Genomic DNA, 16,071 nt, shown 5'->3' with positions numbered 1-16,071 from the left:
TTTCTGCAATATCTTATTAGTTACCCAGATTGGCCTTATTCACTGTGGAAGAGGGTTCCACAAAGGCATCAATACCAGGAACTGAAAATTGTTGGGAGTCCTCTTGACTGTCATGGAAGAGGTATCCCTGCGTTTCATTTATCTGCTTTTCCTACTAGGATTTCCCTTATAATAAAGATGCCTTGTTTACCTCAAACTCTTTTCACTCTCATAATACTTACCTCACTGCATTTACAATAATTAAGCTCAATAAAGACTTATCAATAATAAGAAAATATATATATATAGGTACACATATTTTTTAGATTTGCTTTTAAGTATTTTAGAGAGAGCTAAAAGTCCAGATTGGTTTTCATTTCAGCCAGGTCAGTAGGCTGTATTTACTCCAAATGCCCATGCATGATTTCAAGGGCATAATGGATATTGCAGAGACTTTTAGTCCTCCTCCAGAAAAACTGAACCCCTGCTGGGATGGGGCTAGCAGATGTGCAATCCTGACAGGAGGGACTGTGTTGTATTTCTGGATTAGATGTTCATTAAGGGAAAGTGGTGTAGATGAGCTATATACTCAGGATTTACCACTAATGCCTTCCAGACCCACGGGAATCTTCTCCACTTGTTTTTCTCCACTAACCTTAAGAGACTTAACAACCGTCCTGGGAAGTCTGACATCAGTTCTGAATCTCATGATGGAGAGATTTTTGTCATTTAATTTTCTAACTGACTTGAAGCAGCAGAATGACCTCACACAATCTTTTTTGAACACCTGGTTACGTGAGTTCATCTGCCCTGAACACAGATATGTAGTCCAGAAGAATGGCTGCAAGCACATTGGAGCAGTGTTCAGCATTACCCCCACCCCCATCCCATTGCAGTGACACTGTACTGTAACAGGCCAGCAAGGACTTGGAGCCCAGGGGCAAATCATTTAATGTGTCCCTGTCTCTGTTGCCTCCCTGCCTTGTAAAAATAGAAAGATGACGGCTGACATGTCTCACAAAACTCTTGTGACAAATGACTAATAAAAACCCAAGCAAAGGGCATCCCTGGTGGCACAGTGGTTGAGAGTCTGCCTGCCGATGCAGGGGACACGGGTTTGTGCCCTGGTCCGGGAAGATCCCACATGCCGCGGAGAGGCTGGGCCCGTGAGCCATGGCCGCTGAGCCTGCGTGTCTGGAGCCTGTGCTCTGCAACGGGAGAGGCCACAACAGTGAGAGGCCCGTGTACCACAAAAAACAAAACAAAACAAAACAAAACAAAACAAAACCAAGCAAAAGCACTCTATAAATACAAAATGGTATTATATGAAGCATGCTGTGACATGATGAGACGATCTAAGGGACCTAAATGCTTTCAGGATATTTAGTAGATTTTGGCAATGTCCTCAATGTCATTAAGACCTGAGTAAACATGTCTTCAAGAAACACGTCCTGTGGTTGACTCAGGTGCAAGACTCTTCCAGCTTATTAGGATCTACCTGGACACTTTTCTGTGGCAGGATGAACATTGTTTGATTGGGTTGGGTTACATGCCGCCAATGCCAATGAAACATGGTGAGTCAGGTAATCAAAAGAAAAAATCCAGACCAATGTAGTCACACTGATAGACTTTGGTTCTGATATCATTTTACTCTGCCCACATGACCCCTTCTGAATTCTGTTTTGTGAATAATGACACTTTGGATTTGCCTAGTAGAGAAGACTACCGGCTCTCAACCAGAATGTTTTCTAAACTCTTCTGTATACAAGGTAACGCTTGGGTGACTTGGTCATACACCTTTATCCCTCATAAACAAGGGCAGATTTATTGAGTGAAGATATCAAAACAATTTCTATTGAGCAAGCAGAATGGAAATGGGAGTCTATAATCGTATTTGATTTTGTAACACCTTAACATTTTCTTATAAATATACTTTTTGACAACACATTTTTACTAAATTGAAATTTATTTCATTCTGAAGGGTTGGAAGAGGATTAGGAAGATGGGAAAGAATTGTGTTAAATCTTCTACAATAAAAGGAAATTGTTTGAAAAGAAGCCCAGTTACATGGAAGGACATCAAAATTGGAATCCCTGTTTTGCCAACTATTAACTGTGCAAAATGGACAAATCATTTATCATTCTAATTCCATCAATAAGAAAAATAAGACATAAATATTAACACCTACCTGTGTACAAGGATTGAGTGAGATAAATCTGGGTCTCTGTTTTGAGAATTTTGAGGTCAGCAGTGGATTACAGCTTCTTAAAAAATTTACATGGGCCTATCTAAATGTGTGATTAAAATTTCTCAGAGGTATATTGTGTTGTATTTACAGTAAGATAAGAATGTATTCTAAATTGGTCCTTGATCACATTTTCATTCTTTTAAACTTGTTCTACCTCATTTTCTCTGTGATAATAACTATAATTATATCCATTCCTCATTATAAAGCTACTCCTTTTTCTTTCTTGACATTCTGCCCTCACTGGCTAATAATGGTGAAACTATCCTTGAGATTATTTATAAAATTCAGGAGAGCACAAAGGAATGTCATATGCAGTCTGCATTGTATGCATTATTCTAGTTTTCTTACCTACAAAATAAATTTGCCAAAATTAGCATTTGTAACATAAGCTAAGTCCCTATTTCTACATGTGTTAGCTTCTGAGGCTTAAGTCAAAACTCCTAATTTTGACCAATGCTTCATCATCTGTCCTTAAAACATCTGGAAAATTTTACCATTCTTCTCTCTTCTGTCCCCTTAAACTTTTCAGTTATTACTGGAATATATTTTTAATCCCTTTCCCTTCCTTTTGTTCTCATGCCTGGAGTCCTTCATAGAGCCTTCAGATGGAAAACATTCCACTTACAGTCTAGCTTTTCATAGTTAAAATTAAATTTTTCATCAATGGGAGAAGTGTTGGGTATTATTCAGACTTTTAGGGCTTTGGAGAGTGAATTTGTAGAAAAAAATGACTTCATATTTGCTGATAGATAAAAAACAATGTGTCTGTAATCAACAGAGATCTTCTATATGTAATTTATCTTTTTCTTATGCATTGTCTGTGAAAGATGATCTTGTGTTTCCTGACACATTTTCAAGTGAATGATTTTATAAGAATGCTCCTCTGTTCTTCCATTATTTTACCAAATTGCATGTCAGTTTGGCATTTTCTCTCTTATAATCTTAACCTTTCCTTTATTTGAAGTAATTGTCTAGTTCATGTAAAACTATTTACTTTGGTTATTTTAATTACTTCAAAGGGAAAGAAATTCTAATGTAAAATGATCTTTTTCTATATCTCTTACAGACTTAAAATGTACTCCACTACTAGGAATACCTTCCCCTACCTAGCTCACATCACCTCCCCACTCCTACACCATGGTCCCCTAGCTTATTGAATGCATTTATAGCATTCCTTTCCAGCCTGTATTGTAATCATGTTGCTTTTCTAATCTGCTTTCCATAGTAACCATGCATTCTTTTGAGGACATGAGCTCTTATTCAACTCTATTTCCAGCACATAGCTTTGTGAGCGGCCATAATTACTTCAATAAATATCGATGTATAGATAAATAAATATCAGCTAATTTTTACTTATATTCCAAGATAACGTTTTATTTATTGCCATCATTGTCTTTACTCAATCTAAATAACTATATAAACAAAAAAGTGGTAATATACAAGTTCATCCTTGTATGAAGGATGTATGAAGACTGTATGAAGTCTTCATACAGACTTGTATGAAGACTGATACCCAATACCCAAAGTTTAGAACAAGTTCCACTATATAGTTTATTTTTTTATTAAAAACATTTGTTTCTGTATTATTTAACAGTCTTCCCAAAGAAACCTATGAATTAAATGTCAATTTATCAAATTTCTATTTAGGTATCTTTAAGATACTATTTAAATCCCAGCAACTAATCTTGGTGAAAATTAATTAAATTACATCCAAAACATTATAAAGTCCTACTATTTAAAGGCAACTTAGAGTTCATCTAATACTCTTTTTTTAAAAAAAACTGCTAATGAAACGTATTTAGATTGATCAATGTTTATGCAAACAAGAAAGATAGGCAGAACATTAGTTCACTTCATTCACTTCAAAGAGAAGATGTGGAAATAAACTAGAACACATTTGAGTTTTCAGAACTGAGTTCATGTTTACAAGACTGAGAAGTCTGGGCCATAATGTGATTTAGTGGTGATATATTAGTCTGGATAACAATTAAATCTCAGTAAGTTACTTACCGTACCGAAAGTTTATTTCTGGTTCACACAAATCTGATGTATTTGGCAGGGGCTTTTCTCCATTTCAGGCTTTGATACAACATGCATCTTCCAGCATGGATATGACAGTGTAAGCAAACGGTATAGGTGGCATACCAGCTATTAATCACCTTGGCCCAAAATTATGTCCATCTTTTTTGGTTCCCCGTATTTGGCTAAAACTAGTCCCATGGGCCTGCCAGACCTTACCCTACCAAGTCATTTGTTCAAGTCCCACCACACATTAAATTCATTATCTTCCTGTATACGTAACAGACTGACCTCTCTCCAAGAAGCCAACACAGATACCATCCACTCTCTGCATCCAGTTCAAAGAGCAGGGTCACTAATTGTGCCCAGTAAGGAGAAAGAGACCAGAAATGAGAGCTCACAGGTAGTCTTTACTATAGATTGTTTTGATCAAGTATGCTACATTGAATGCCTTTCATGATCAAACACTACACTAGATGGCGAATCAAAATTTTATAAATGGCAATTCAATTATCTGTAGAGACTAAGAACAAACAAACAAAACCAACCATGGCATTGCTTTTTAAATCAGTTCTCATAAGAAACATCAGTATTGTTGCTTTGTACCCTTAGAAGGACTAGATATAGTCAATCAAGGTTTAATATCCGTTGAGTTAGGACCTCTGGCTTGCTTAACTGCTTTATTTTTTAATTTTTTTCAATAAAAAAAAATAGGTGAGCATTTTTATGAACAAGAAAAGAGTGAGGTCATTTCACTAGCCATGAAATGATCCCCGCATCTCCCATTCGAGTGCTGCTGTCCAAAATATGAGAATGAAAGAAGCACAATTAAAATTCATACCTTTTTATGAAAACTTTGAAATAATAAAATTATACAAAGTAGCCTAAAGATAATTTGCTATGTGGTTTTTGCTTCCCTTCTCTTTCCACTGAATCCTCAGAATATCTGTATAAAAACCACAGGCTGCAAAATGTAGCAAAAGATGGCCCTCCAGCAGTGAATATTTTAAGGTTTATCTTCTCTGAGCTCTTTGAGGCTAAGTAAACATGGTTAGCAATGGAACATTTCTAAGCTTACATTTGACTAAGACCTAGGCTTAAACCAATTAGCAAAATCATCTATACAACAGTAGGATCAGAAAAAATGATTATAGGGCCATTTGACACCTCTTTGGGAAAACAACAGTTATTAGCCCAAATCCATCACTTAGACTTTTTCTAAGGATAACATGTAACACCAAATAGCTCAATCAGAATTTTCAGTCTAATTGTTTCTTATTTAAGGCATAAACTATATTTTTAAATGTGAAAGGACTCCAGTATTGACTTGAGAAGCTGCTTAGTTAATTCAGGTGATTATAGTGGCCTTTTATACAACCCAAGAAAATTTTTTTGTCACTGCCTTTGTTTACCTATATGTAAAAAGGAATTCTTTTAGTATAATTTTTAATTTTTTTGATAGCATAATTGGAAAAAATATATAGGGCTTAATTTCCAATAGCACAAAGTTCTAAGGACTTTGAAAATGAAAATAAATTAATTTAGTAATTTATGCTTTGTCTCATTCTACAAAAAAATCAAATAAAATAGAATGGAGGGAGCTTATGAGAGAAACATTCTGAAGAAATATTCAGAACCAAAAAAAATGAGAAAGTGAGGATAAAAGTAAAATATAATATACCCAGGGATTATGTTAGTGAACCATCACAGCCTCAAATTTGGGTCTGTGCTTTGCAGCAGCCAACAAAAAGAAAAAAAAAATATACAGTTAGTGCATATAAATAAATTATTTAATTCAAAATGAAAGAAAGAAAGGAAGAAACAAGAAAGAAAATCAGTCTTCTCAGTCCTAAAGTATTTTCTGGAACTGACAACTGGAAGAAATTTCTCCTTTGGATGTATGTACATGCAGGAGGATTGGATTAAGTCTTTTGAATACACAGATGTAGAAAATGGACTTACAGATACAGTGGTGGAAGGGGAAGCTGGGATGAAGTGAGAGAGTGGCATTGACACTACCAAATGTAAAATAGCTAGTGGGAAGCAGCAGCATAGCACAGGGAGATCAGCTTGATGCTTTGTGATGAACTAGGGGGGTGGGATAGGGAGGGTGGGAGGGAGACGCAAGAGGGAAGGGATATGGGGACATATGTATATATATAGCTGATTCACTTTGTTGTACAGCAGAAACTAACACAACATTGTAAAGCAATTATACTCCAATAAAGATATTAAAAAAAAGTCTTTTGAAACTTCTTGGTAATACATGTGATGTTAAGTTTCCCATGACTTTTCCTTTTAATGTTTCATGATTATAGTTATAATGTCTTATAACGTCCCATAATCCATTTATTTAACAACCATTGATTGCCTATATAATTAGTGCTCGGTATTAAGGGAGAAATGGTGAATGACACACTGTCCCTGCCCTCATGGTGCTCACAGCCTAGTAAAGATATGGAAATATAGGCAATTAAATCCTATAATGGGAGAAGCCAATCAAAGAGGAAAAAGGAAGAGAGTGGTGATGGGAAGTATCTTCTAAGCCTCTGGGCAAAACCTGCAAAGGCCTTGATGGGAGAAAGTCATGGCCATGCCAGCAACTGCAAGTCTGCACAGGGGGCATGGAGAATAGATAGCAAGTAATTATGAAAGACTTTGTAAACTGTGTTTAGTAATCTGGCCTTAGTCATGAGGACAGTGAGCCAAAGTGAAATTTAATCAAAGTGATTCTGTGATTTACAAAAAATAAAAAGAAAAGAGAAAAACCAACCAAAAAACATCACTACAACAACAATGAACTCCAATCACGCCTTTATGATGACTTTTAATTTAAAAAATGCTTATAAGGTGTCAGGGGGACAGGGGAATTTAACGCACGTTCCATGTGACAGTGTGTCCTCTTATCAGCCTTAACTGAGCAGTTGGTTCCTACTCCAGGAGAGACTGGATTGCAAGGGACACAGCCAGTTCCCTTGCAGTCCTGAGTCCCTTACAAGAGATACACAGTCTACCATCCTAGCAAAGGTCACACGTCTGGCGTGGCTGCTTATGTCAGCAAGACCTGTAAAAATGCCCCATGGGCCAAGAGCATCTGTTTGTCTTCATGACTTGTGGTAACGTCAGATGCTTCATATTCATTCCCTGCCTTCCCGTGAAAGAAGACAGTTCTCTGCTATTAAAATTAAAGCAACAGCTTTACAAATTTTCTGCAAGTTCTTAGTCATAGGTACGTTCTCAGTGAACCGAGGAGAGAGCTGTGCTTTCCTTAGAAGACGTGGACTTAGAAACTTCTCTGTGTGTCAGGAGAAAGGAAGAATACATGTCTTCTAAATGCTCACTTTTTCCAACAAGACACCCAGGTCTCCTCGACATGGCAACCCCATTCCTGCCTAGACACATCCACCCACGAGAGAAAATTCTCTCTCAGAGAGCTGGAATTTAATTTCTTTACCCTACCCAAAGAAAAATTAAAATACCTAAGTAATAACATGCAATAACATTGTCTGCCATGTGATACTACACAGAAACAGGGCAATTATGCTTCGCCTTGGGTGGCTGATGAGGCCACTTCCAATTTCAGGCATTATCTAACAATATCCTTGCCTGCATCTAAGTGCATTGTTATAATTACTAACCATAAAGAAAATGGGGTGTATGTATGGGGGAAATAGTTTTAATTATTTAATATGATGGTATAACAACACAGCCTTGCTGTTCCCATTCCTACAAATTCACATCAAGCAACAAACATGTTGTACATCCATAGCTTGGTACCTCTCTGCATGGCCTCTAATTTAAAGTCTGGAAAACCATATAATTATCACTTCAAGTGAAGAGGGCTTCAGAGTGTAACTGCTATCAAGGACGTGCTAAAATGAAAGTAAAAGCATACCGAGGGACCAGAGAGAGGATTGTGAAGTGTCGGGCAATGGAACTACATCACGAATTTCAACGCTTAAATCATTCACTAATGATCTATTTTGGTAGCTTTCTTTTCTTTTATAGACACTGTTTCAGAAAAGTCTTAATTTCTTTTTTGGCTGACAGAGTGTGGGGAAGTAGCCATCTTTAATAAGGTGGTTGTGTGTGCTAAAGAGAACAGGAAATAGTGTAGAAGCACTTAACTTTGAAACCGGTAAGCATGGTTCAAACTCTACTACAATCCTCTCGATGACCTCATAAGTCACAAAGCTTGAGAATATCTCTCCAGGACAGTGGATTTCCAAATACAGTCTGTCCCACAGATATGTGACGTTAAGCTATTTTGCTCATGCAAAACAACTGCAAATAACAAAGCTGTGCATGTTCATCTTAGAAAAGGCAAACTTAGAGGATGTCCTTGTTGTCCTCCATTACTGCCAGGGGTGTCAAAAAGAAATTAGGATTTGATTTGTTGATCTTCATTGCTCCAGTGGACAAACTATCTCCAAGAGGTAAAAGATACTGCGAAGCAAATTTTCCCTCAATATATGATTGATTTTATGTTTTAATTTGAGCCTGTGATAACCATTTGTCATAAATATTCTGTAGAGAAGTTTTCTGTGCCGGGTGGGAAGCTGCATAGAACACTTGTAGGGCATCTTCTAATTTTATACAATCCAAAATTGTGTAGAATGGAGAGGGGACAAAGAGAAGGACTAGCATTCATAATCTATTAGTGAGTTGAAGTCTATTTCATTGCAATGAGTCTTTGAAGGATAATAACTTGACTTTCCCCCTCTGTACCTCTGCTCCCTCCTCCCATTACACACCCGCTAATGGTTTCCAGTGGCAGAAATCCAAGATACAGTAATCCTGTTTGTTTGATGACTAAACATCCTTTTATGCCTGGAGGATCAACTCTAACAGTCAAGCAAACTGAATTAGTGCCTAATGCCAAAACCAGGGCACTCTCTGGACTTTAAAGAGTGGTCCAAATCACCGACATTCCCAGCTTGATTGGTGTCTCCCTGGAGGAAAAAATCACTTTGTTTCATTTTAGTTCATTATGACAAACTTTGGGGGATTTAATTGACCAAAAGGGCATTGAATTTAAAATGCATGTTGAGGTTCTTGGGTAGCATGAATCCACAACGAGTGTCCATACAGGCCATGAGCTGACATATGTTTCTGAAAATGTTTTGATTTGACTTGATTTGCATTTGGGGTAAGTGAAGTTGAAACAAAGATGAAAGTGTAAGCTGTTTGGAAAGAAGGAACTAAGTCTGATCTGATTTTACCTAATGTAAATTAGCCCTTCAGGGAGAATAATTTAGTGTTATTTATTTGTCCTGCTCATGGCCTAGCTAGAACTTATGCTGGCCAAGATAACGTTATTTCATGAAATCTCTCTCATACTATATGAAAACCTTTCATTCATTCAGATTGCTGTCCCTCCAAACCTACAAGAGATAACCTTCTCTAGAAATGTGACTTTGCAGGGAAGGCCTGACCTTAAAAGGGATTCTGTTGCTGCTATTTATTATGAGAAAATAATACCAGACTCATTGGTTGTCTGTGGGTCTAGTAAATGAAAATAAAATCCAGAATTACAGAAGAGAGGATGAGAGGAAGCCAAAGACAGACAATTTCTGCTTCACAATATGGTTTCAGGCAGATTTTCATGATTCAATCCTAATATGGAGAGTAATGATTTATGGAGTGGCAGCATATTGAATGGTATCCCTTTCCCTACTCTTAGATGTTTTGCAAATTCCCATAACTCTAACCTCAACTGACTTTTTAAATAATGAAGACCATGTAGACAGGAATAATAGTATCATGGCTATTAACATAGTAAGACCAATATTCAAGGAAAACTTGTATTTCATATATCAGACTTTAATTATTGTTCTCCTTAATATGGAATCACCAATATTTAGAAGAGTATCCTAGGTCACTTCTTGCTCTACAGACTCAGTACTTCACTGCTATTAAAAATGGGGACTCCAATTGAACTTGTTCTAAATTAATCTGAAATTTTTATTGAAATGGAAAACAGTGCCTGATAATGAACTTCCGGTTCTCTTGCCAAGAATAGAGCATGACCAGGAAGTCCCATTTTTAACACAGGTAGCCCCGAATGTCACTTCCTACCCACATTATGTCATATATTATGTATGGAATATAACTTCTTTCAATAACCTCAACTCTCACTCTGCTGTGAACCATCTTTAACACTCTAGAAACACATAGCATCCAAAAGAGCGTACGTCTGTTTTGTTTTGTTTGTCTCCTTGTATGCTGGTCTGAATAATTTATTCATTTTATAAAAGAGGAGGGAGGTAAAAATTAAATCAGAATAATTTATCTAAGCATCACATTCACCCATAATATGGGGCTTCTTAATTTCCAGCCCAACATTTGTCTTTAATTGAGAAGAAAGAATACACATGTTATATTACCAGATCAAGTTACTCTTTTTGTTTTTTCTTTATCCCCATCCATTTTGGAATAAATGTTATCCTCTATTCATTCTGATATTAGATTAAGTGGACAAATGTAAAGATCTACTAAAAATTCTTCTCTGACTTAGGAGATTGAGATAGGGAATTCATAGAAAGATGGAGTGCAAAAGAGAAGAATTGAAATTCTGAGCAACGTTTTTATCTCTTTAAACTGTAGCAAATATTTATTCTAAGTACATAAGATTGTTAAACAATTATAAATATAATTTGATTATCACCACTTGCAGTAGAAGCCAAACTCTGAATTACATCAGTCTCTTTCTCTATTTAGGTAACTTCTCTACTATCTTAAAGGCAGCTTCGGCATATATGGATGTATCTGGTTGAAAGGGACCATTTACCCAGTCAGATTCTGGAGTTAATGGAACCATAAACTACTATTTTCCTTTATTTTAAAAAGATTTTTAAAAATATCTTATTTTAAAAAGGAATGTTTCTCACAGCATAGACTTCTTGATTCTCCTTCTTAAGAAATAATATTAAAATTTGGACTGGTTAAGTGCATGTAAGTTAATTTTAACCATCAGTTGGAATTCAGATATTGAGTTTCTAGTAAGTGATTCCTTATGTTCATATGCAACCTGCAATGCCGTTTCAATTTTGGTTGTTGCACAATCCTGTTTTTGTGTATTTGGACAGCAGAAATGTCCCAAAATCTTTTAGATGATCAACCAAAATAGGAGAGGGTTTTTAAACTATGACGTGACATTTCAAACTATAACATAGCAACACAATAATCCTAATTATTCAAATAATCATCAATAATAAATATTGAGTATAAACAGAGAATTTTAGAAATTCAAGAACACCTATAGCAAAGACATTATGCCTAAGTCATAATCTACATTTTCAGAGACAGAAGGATAAAATCATAGTTCTTCCTTACCTATGATGGCTAAATACAATTGAAGTAAAAAATATTCAGAGTTGTTCATCAGAGAAAAAAACAAACAAAAACAAAAAAACCCTCACTCTGAAATATGTCCAGTCTCCCATGATTTACTTTGAGAAGTTTTCTGACAAAGTAAATCACCCAGGTCAAAAAGTTAAACTGTTGCCTGGACTCTGAAGAAATATGTCATAGTAAAGAAATGATGGCCTGATTTGTTTCTTTTCCTTAATCAGTTTGAGTAATCTGAAGACAGGTGGTGTTGCCAATAGGGAATTTCCTAAGCCAGGTTCTCAAAAAAATATCCAGTTTAGTTTTTTGCTGCTGTTGTTGTTGTTGTTGTTGTTTTCTCTTTTTAAAAGAAGGACTCCCAACAAGGGCAGATATTTTCATTGGATTCCTATTCATGTGCTACGTTTTTGGGCCCCATTACACTTCCTGTCTCCTTTCCAGGACATACAACCTCAATCTCATTTCTTGACCTTATTTAGAGGAGAGAAGAAGAGAGGAGTAAAGGTAGAAAGAAAAAGTATCATTTGCATAGATGGACAGATGCCTTTGAGAAAGGCAGAAGAAAAGTGTATGAATTTCACTTTCCAGAGCAGGTCTTGAAAGATGGTGTGTACTTCTAGCCAATAAACAGATGATTGATGGTAAAAAATCACAAACCACTTGTGGTTTTTGAGGGAAACAGGAAATGGGCAAAGAAACTTTTGATATTGTCGTGGTCTGTACATTTGAGAAATTTAAGAATTTTCTTTATTTTGAAATTAGCTGTTAAATTGTTGAACTGTGTTTCTTGAATGTGATACAGAGATTAAAATAAGAGAATATCATTTATTAGCATTACAATTGTAAAAGAAGACTCTGAAAATGTCTATTTTTTAGTAATATCAAAGCTCATTTGTTATATGGCACAGCTCTTATTTTTTAAAGGAATGCTTTGTATTGTATATTATATAATTGCTTTATTTTTCGTTCAGAATTTTGTTTTGTTTTTTAATACCTTGAACAATGCCTTTTACATTATATTCAATAATTACATACTACTCTACATTTTAACATTTTTTATGAGAAAGCTTTATAAAAAGTATAGACCTCAGTGAGTCTTGTTTATTTCTACTAAAAACTACCAAAATAACTTAAATCAGCACCATCCATTTATATAAAATAAAACATAAAGTCCTTTCTTGTTTTCTTGGTCCTCATCCAAGGATCTTTTTTTTGTCAAAACAATTTTAAGGAAAAAAAAACCCACACACAATAATGTATCTTCTGTCATTGTACAAAATATATAAGTGCTATCAGTTCAAATTAAATTTAATAAGCAGGCATACAATAAAATGGACAACCTGGAAGAAATGGACAAATTCTCAGAAAAGCACAACCTTCCGAGACTGAACCAGGAAGAAACAGAAAATATAAACAGGCCAATCACAAGCACTGAAATTCAAACTCTGATTAAAAATCTTCCAACAAATAAAAGCCCAGGACCAGATGGCTTCATAGGTGAATTCTGTCAAACATTTACAGAAGAGCTAACACCTATCCTTCTCAAGCTCTTCCAAAATATAGCAGAGGGAGAAACACTCCCAAACTCATTCTATGAGGCCACCATCACCCTGATACCAAAACCAGACAAAGACGTCACAAAGAAAGAAAACTACAGGCCAGTATCACTGATGAACATACATGCATAAATCCTCAACAAAATACTAGCAAACAGAGTCCAACAGCATGTTAAAAGGATCATGCAACATGATCAAGTGGGGTTTATCTTAGGAATGCAAGGATTCTTCAATATATGCAAATCAATCAATGTGATAAACCATATTAACAAACTGAAGGAGAAAAACCATATGATCATCTCAATAGATTCAGAAAAAGATTTCGACAAAATTCAACACCCATTTATGACAAAAACCCCCCAGAAAGTAGGCATAGAGGGAACTTAACTCAACATAATAAAGGCCATATACAACAAGCCAACATTATTCTCCAGGGTGAAAAACTGAAACCATTTCCACTAAGATCAGGAACAAGACAAGGTTGCCCACTCTCACCACTATTATTCAACATAGTTTTGGAAGTTTTAGCCACAGCAATCAGAGAAAAACAAGAAATAAAAGGAATCCAAATCAGAAAACAAGAAGTAAAGCTGTTACTGTTTGCAGATGACGATACTATACATAGAGAATCCTAAAGACTCTACCACAAAACTACTAGAGCTAATCAATGAATTTGGTAAAGTAGCAGGATACAAAATTAATGCACAGAAATCTCTTGCATTCCTCTACACTAATGATGAAAAATCTGAAAGAGATGTTAAGGAAACACTCCCATTTACCACTGCAACAAAGAGAATAAAATACCTAGGAATAAACCTACCGAAGGAGACAAAAGACCTGTATGCAGAAAACTATAAGACACTGATGAAAGAAATTAAAGTTGATACAAACAGATGGAGAGATATACCATGTTCTTGGATTGGAAGAATCAACATTGTGAAAATGACTGTACTACCCAAAGCAATCTACAAATTCAATGCAATCCCTATCAAACTACCAATGGCATTTTTCACAGAATTAGGACAAAAAACTTTTAAAGTTGTATGGAAACAGAAAAGACCCCAAATAGTCAAAGCAATCTTGAGAAAGAAAAACGGAGCTGGAGGAATCAGGCTCCCAGACTTCAGACTATATTACAACGCTACAGTAATCAAGACAGTATGGTACTGGCACAAAAACAGAAATATAGATCAATGGAACAGGATAGAAAGCCCAGAGATAAACCCATGCACATGTGGTCACCTTATCTTTGATAAAGGAGGCAAGAATATACAGTGGAGAAAAGACAGCCTCTTCAATAAGTGGTGCTGGGAAAACTGAACAGCTACATGTAAAAGAATGAAATTAGAAAAATTCCTAACACCATACAGAAAAATCAACTCAAAATGGATTAAAGACCTAAATGTAACGCCAGACACTATAAAACTCGTAGAGTAAAACATAGGCAGAACACTCTATGACATAAACCACAACAAGATCCTTTTTGACCCACCTCCTAGAGAAATGGAAATACAAACAAAAATAAACAAATGAGACCTAATGAAATTTAAAAGCTTTTGCACAGCAAAGGAAACAATAAACAAGACAAAAAGAGAATCCCCAGAATGGGAGAAAATATTTGCAAATGAAGCAACTGACAAAGGATTAATCTCCAAAATTTACAAGCAGCTCATGCAGCTGAATACCAAAAGCACAAATAACCCAATCCCAAAATGGGCAGAAGACCCAAGTAGACATTTCTCCAAAGAAGATATACAGATTGCCAACAAACACATGAAAGAATGCTCAACATCACTAATCATTAGAGAAATGCAAATCAAAACTACAATGCGGTATCACCTCACACCAGTCAGAATGGCCATCATCAAAAAATCTACAAATAATAAATGCTGGAGAGGGTGTGGAGAAAAGAGAACCCTCTTGCATTGTTGGTGGGAATGTAAATTGTTACAGCCACTATGGAGAACAGTAAGGAGGTTCCTTAAAAAACTAAAAATAGAACAACCATATGACCCAGCAATCCCACTACTGGGCATATACCCTGAGAAAACCATAATTCAAAAAGAGTCATGTACCACAATGTTCATTGCAGCTCTGGTTACAATAGCCAGGACATGGAAGCAGCCTAACTGTCCATTGACAGATGAATAGGTAAAGAAGATACGGCACATATATACAATGGAATATTACTCCGCCATAAAAAGAAATGAAATTGAGTTATTTGTAGAAAGGTGGATGGACTTACAGTCTGTCATACAGAGTGAAGTAAGTCAGAAAGAGAAAAACAAATACCATATGCTAACGCATATATATGGAATCTAAAAAAAAAAAAAAACTGTTCTGAAGAACCTAGGGGCAGGACAGGAATAAAGACACAGACATAGAGAATGGACTTGAGGACATGGGGAGGAGGAAGGGTAAGCTGGGACGAAGTGAGAGAATGGCATGGACTTATATATACTAACAAATGTAAAATAGATAGCTAGCGGGAAGTAGCCACATAGCACAGGGAGATCAGCACAGTGCTTTGTGACCACCAAGAGGGGTGGGATAGGACGGGTGGGAGGGAGATGCGAGAGGGAGGAGATATGGGGATATATGTATACATATAGCTGGTTCACTTTGTTATAAAGCAGAAACTAACACACTGTTGTAAAGCAATTATACTCCAATAAAGATGTTAATAAATAAATAAATAAATAAGTAAATTAATAAATTTAATAAGCAGGCATATATTGTATATATCTACTATGTGTACAACAATATTCTGGATACTCTTACGGTTGTAGGAAATATGTACTTTCAGCAAATATTGTCCTTTTTTAAAAAACATTGAACAATTAAAAGGAGAAGCTATATGGTACCTTACATTTTATATAAGCTCTATTATTTGTGGTTTGTTAAAAGTGTCAAGACTAT

This window comes from Hyperoodon ampullatus (genome assembly GCF_949752795.1).
Source record: "Hyperoodon ampullatus genome assembly, chromosome: 10".
Lineage (NCBI taxonomy): Eukaryota > Metazoa > Chordata > Mammalia > Artiodactyla > Ziphiidae > Hyperoodon > Hyperoodon ampullatus.
This window is presented reverse-complemented; position numbering follows the sequence as displayed.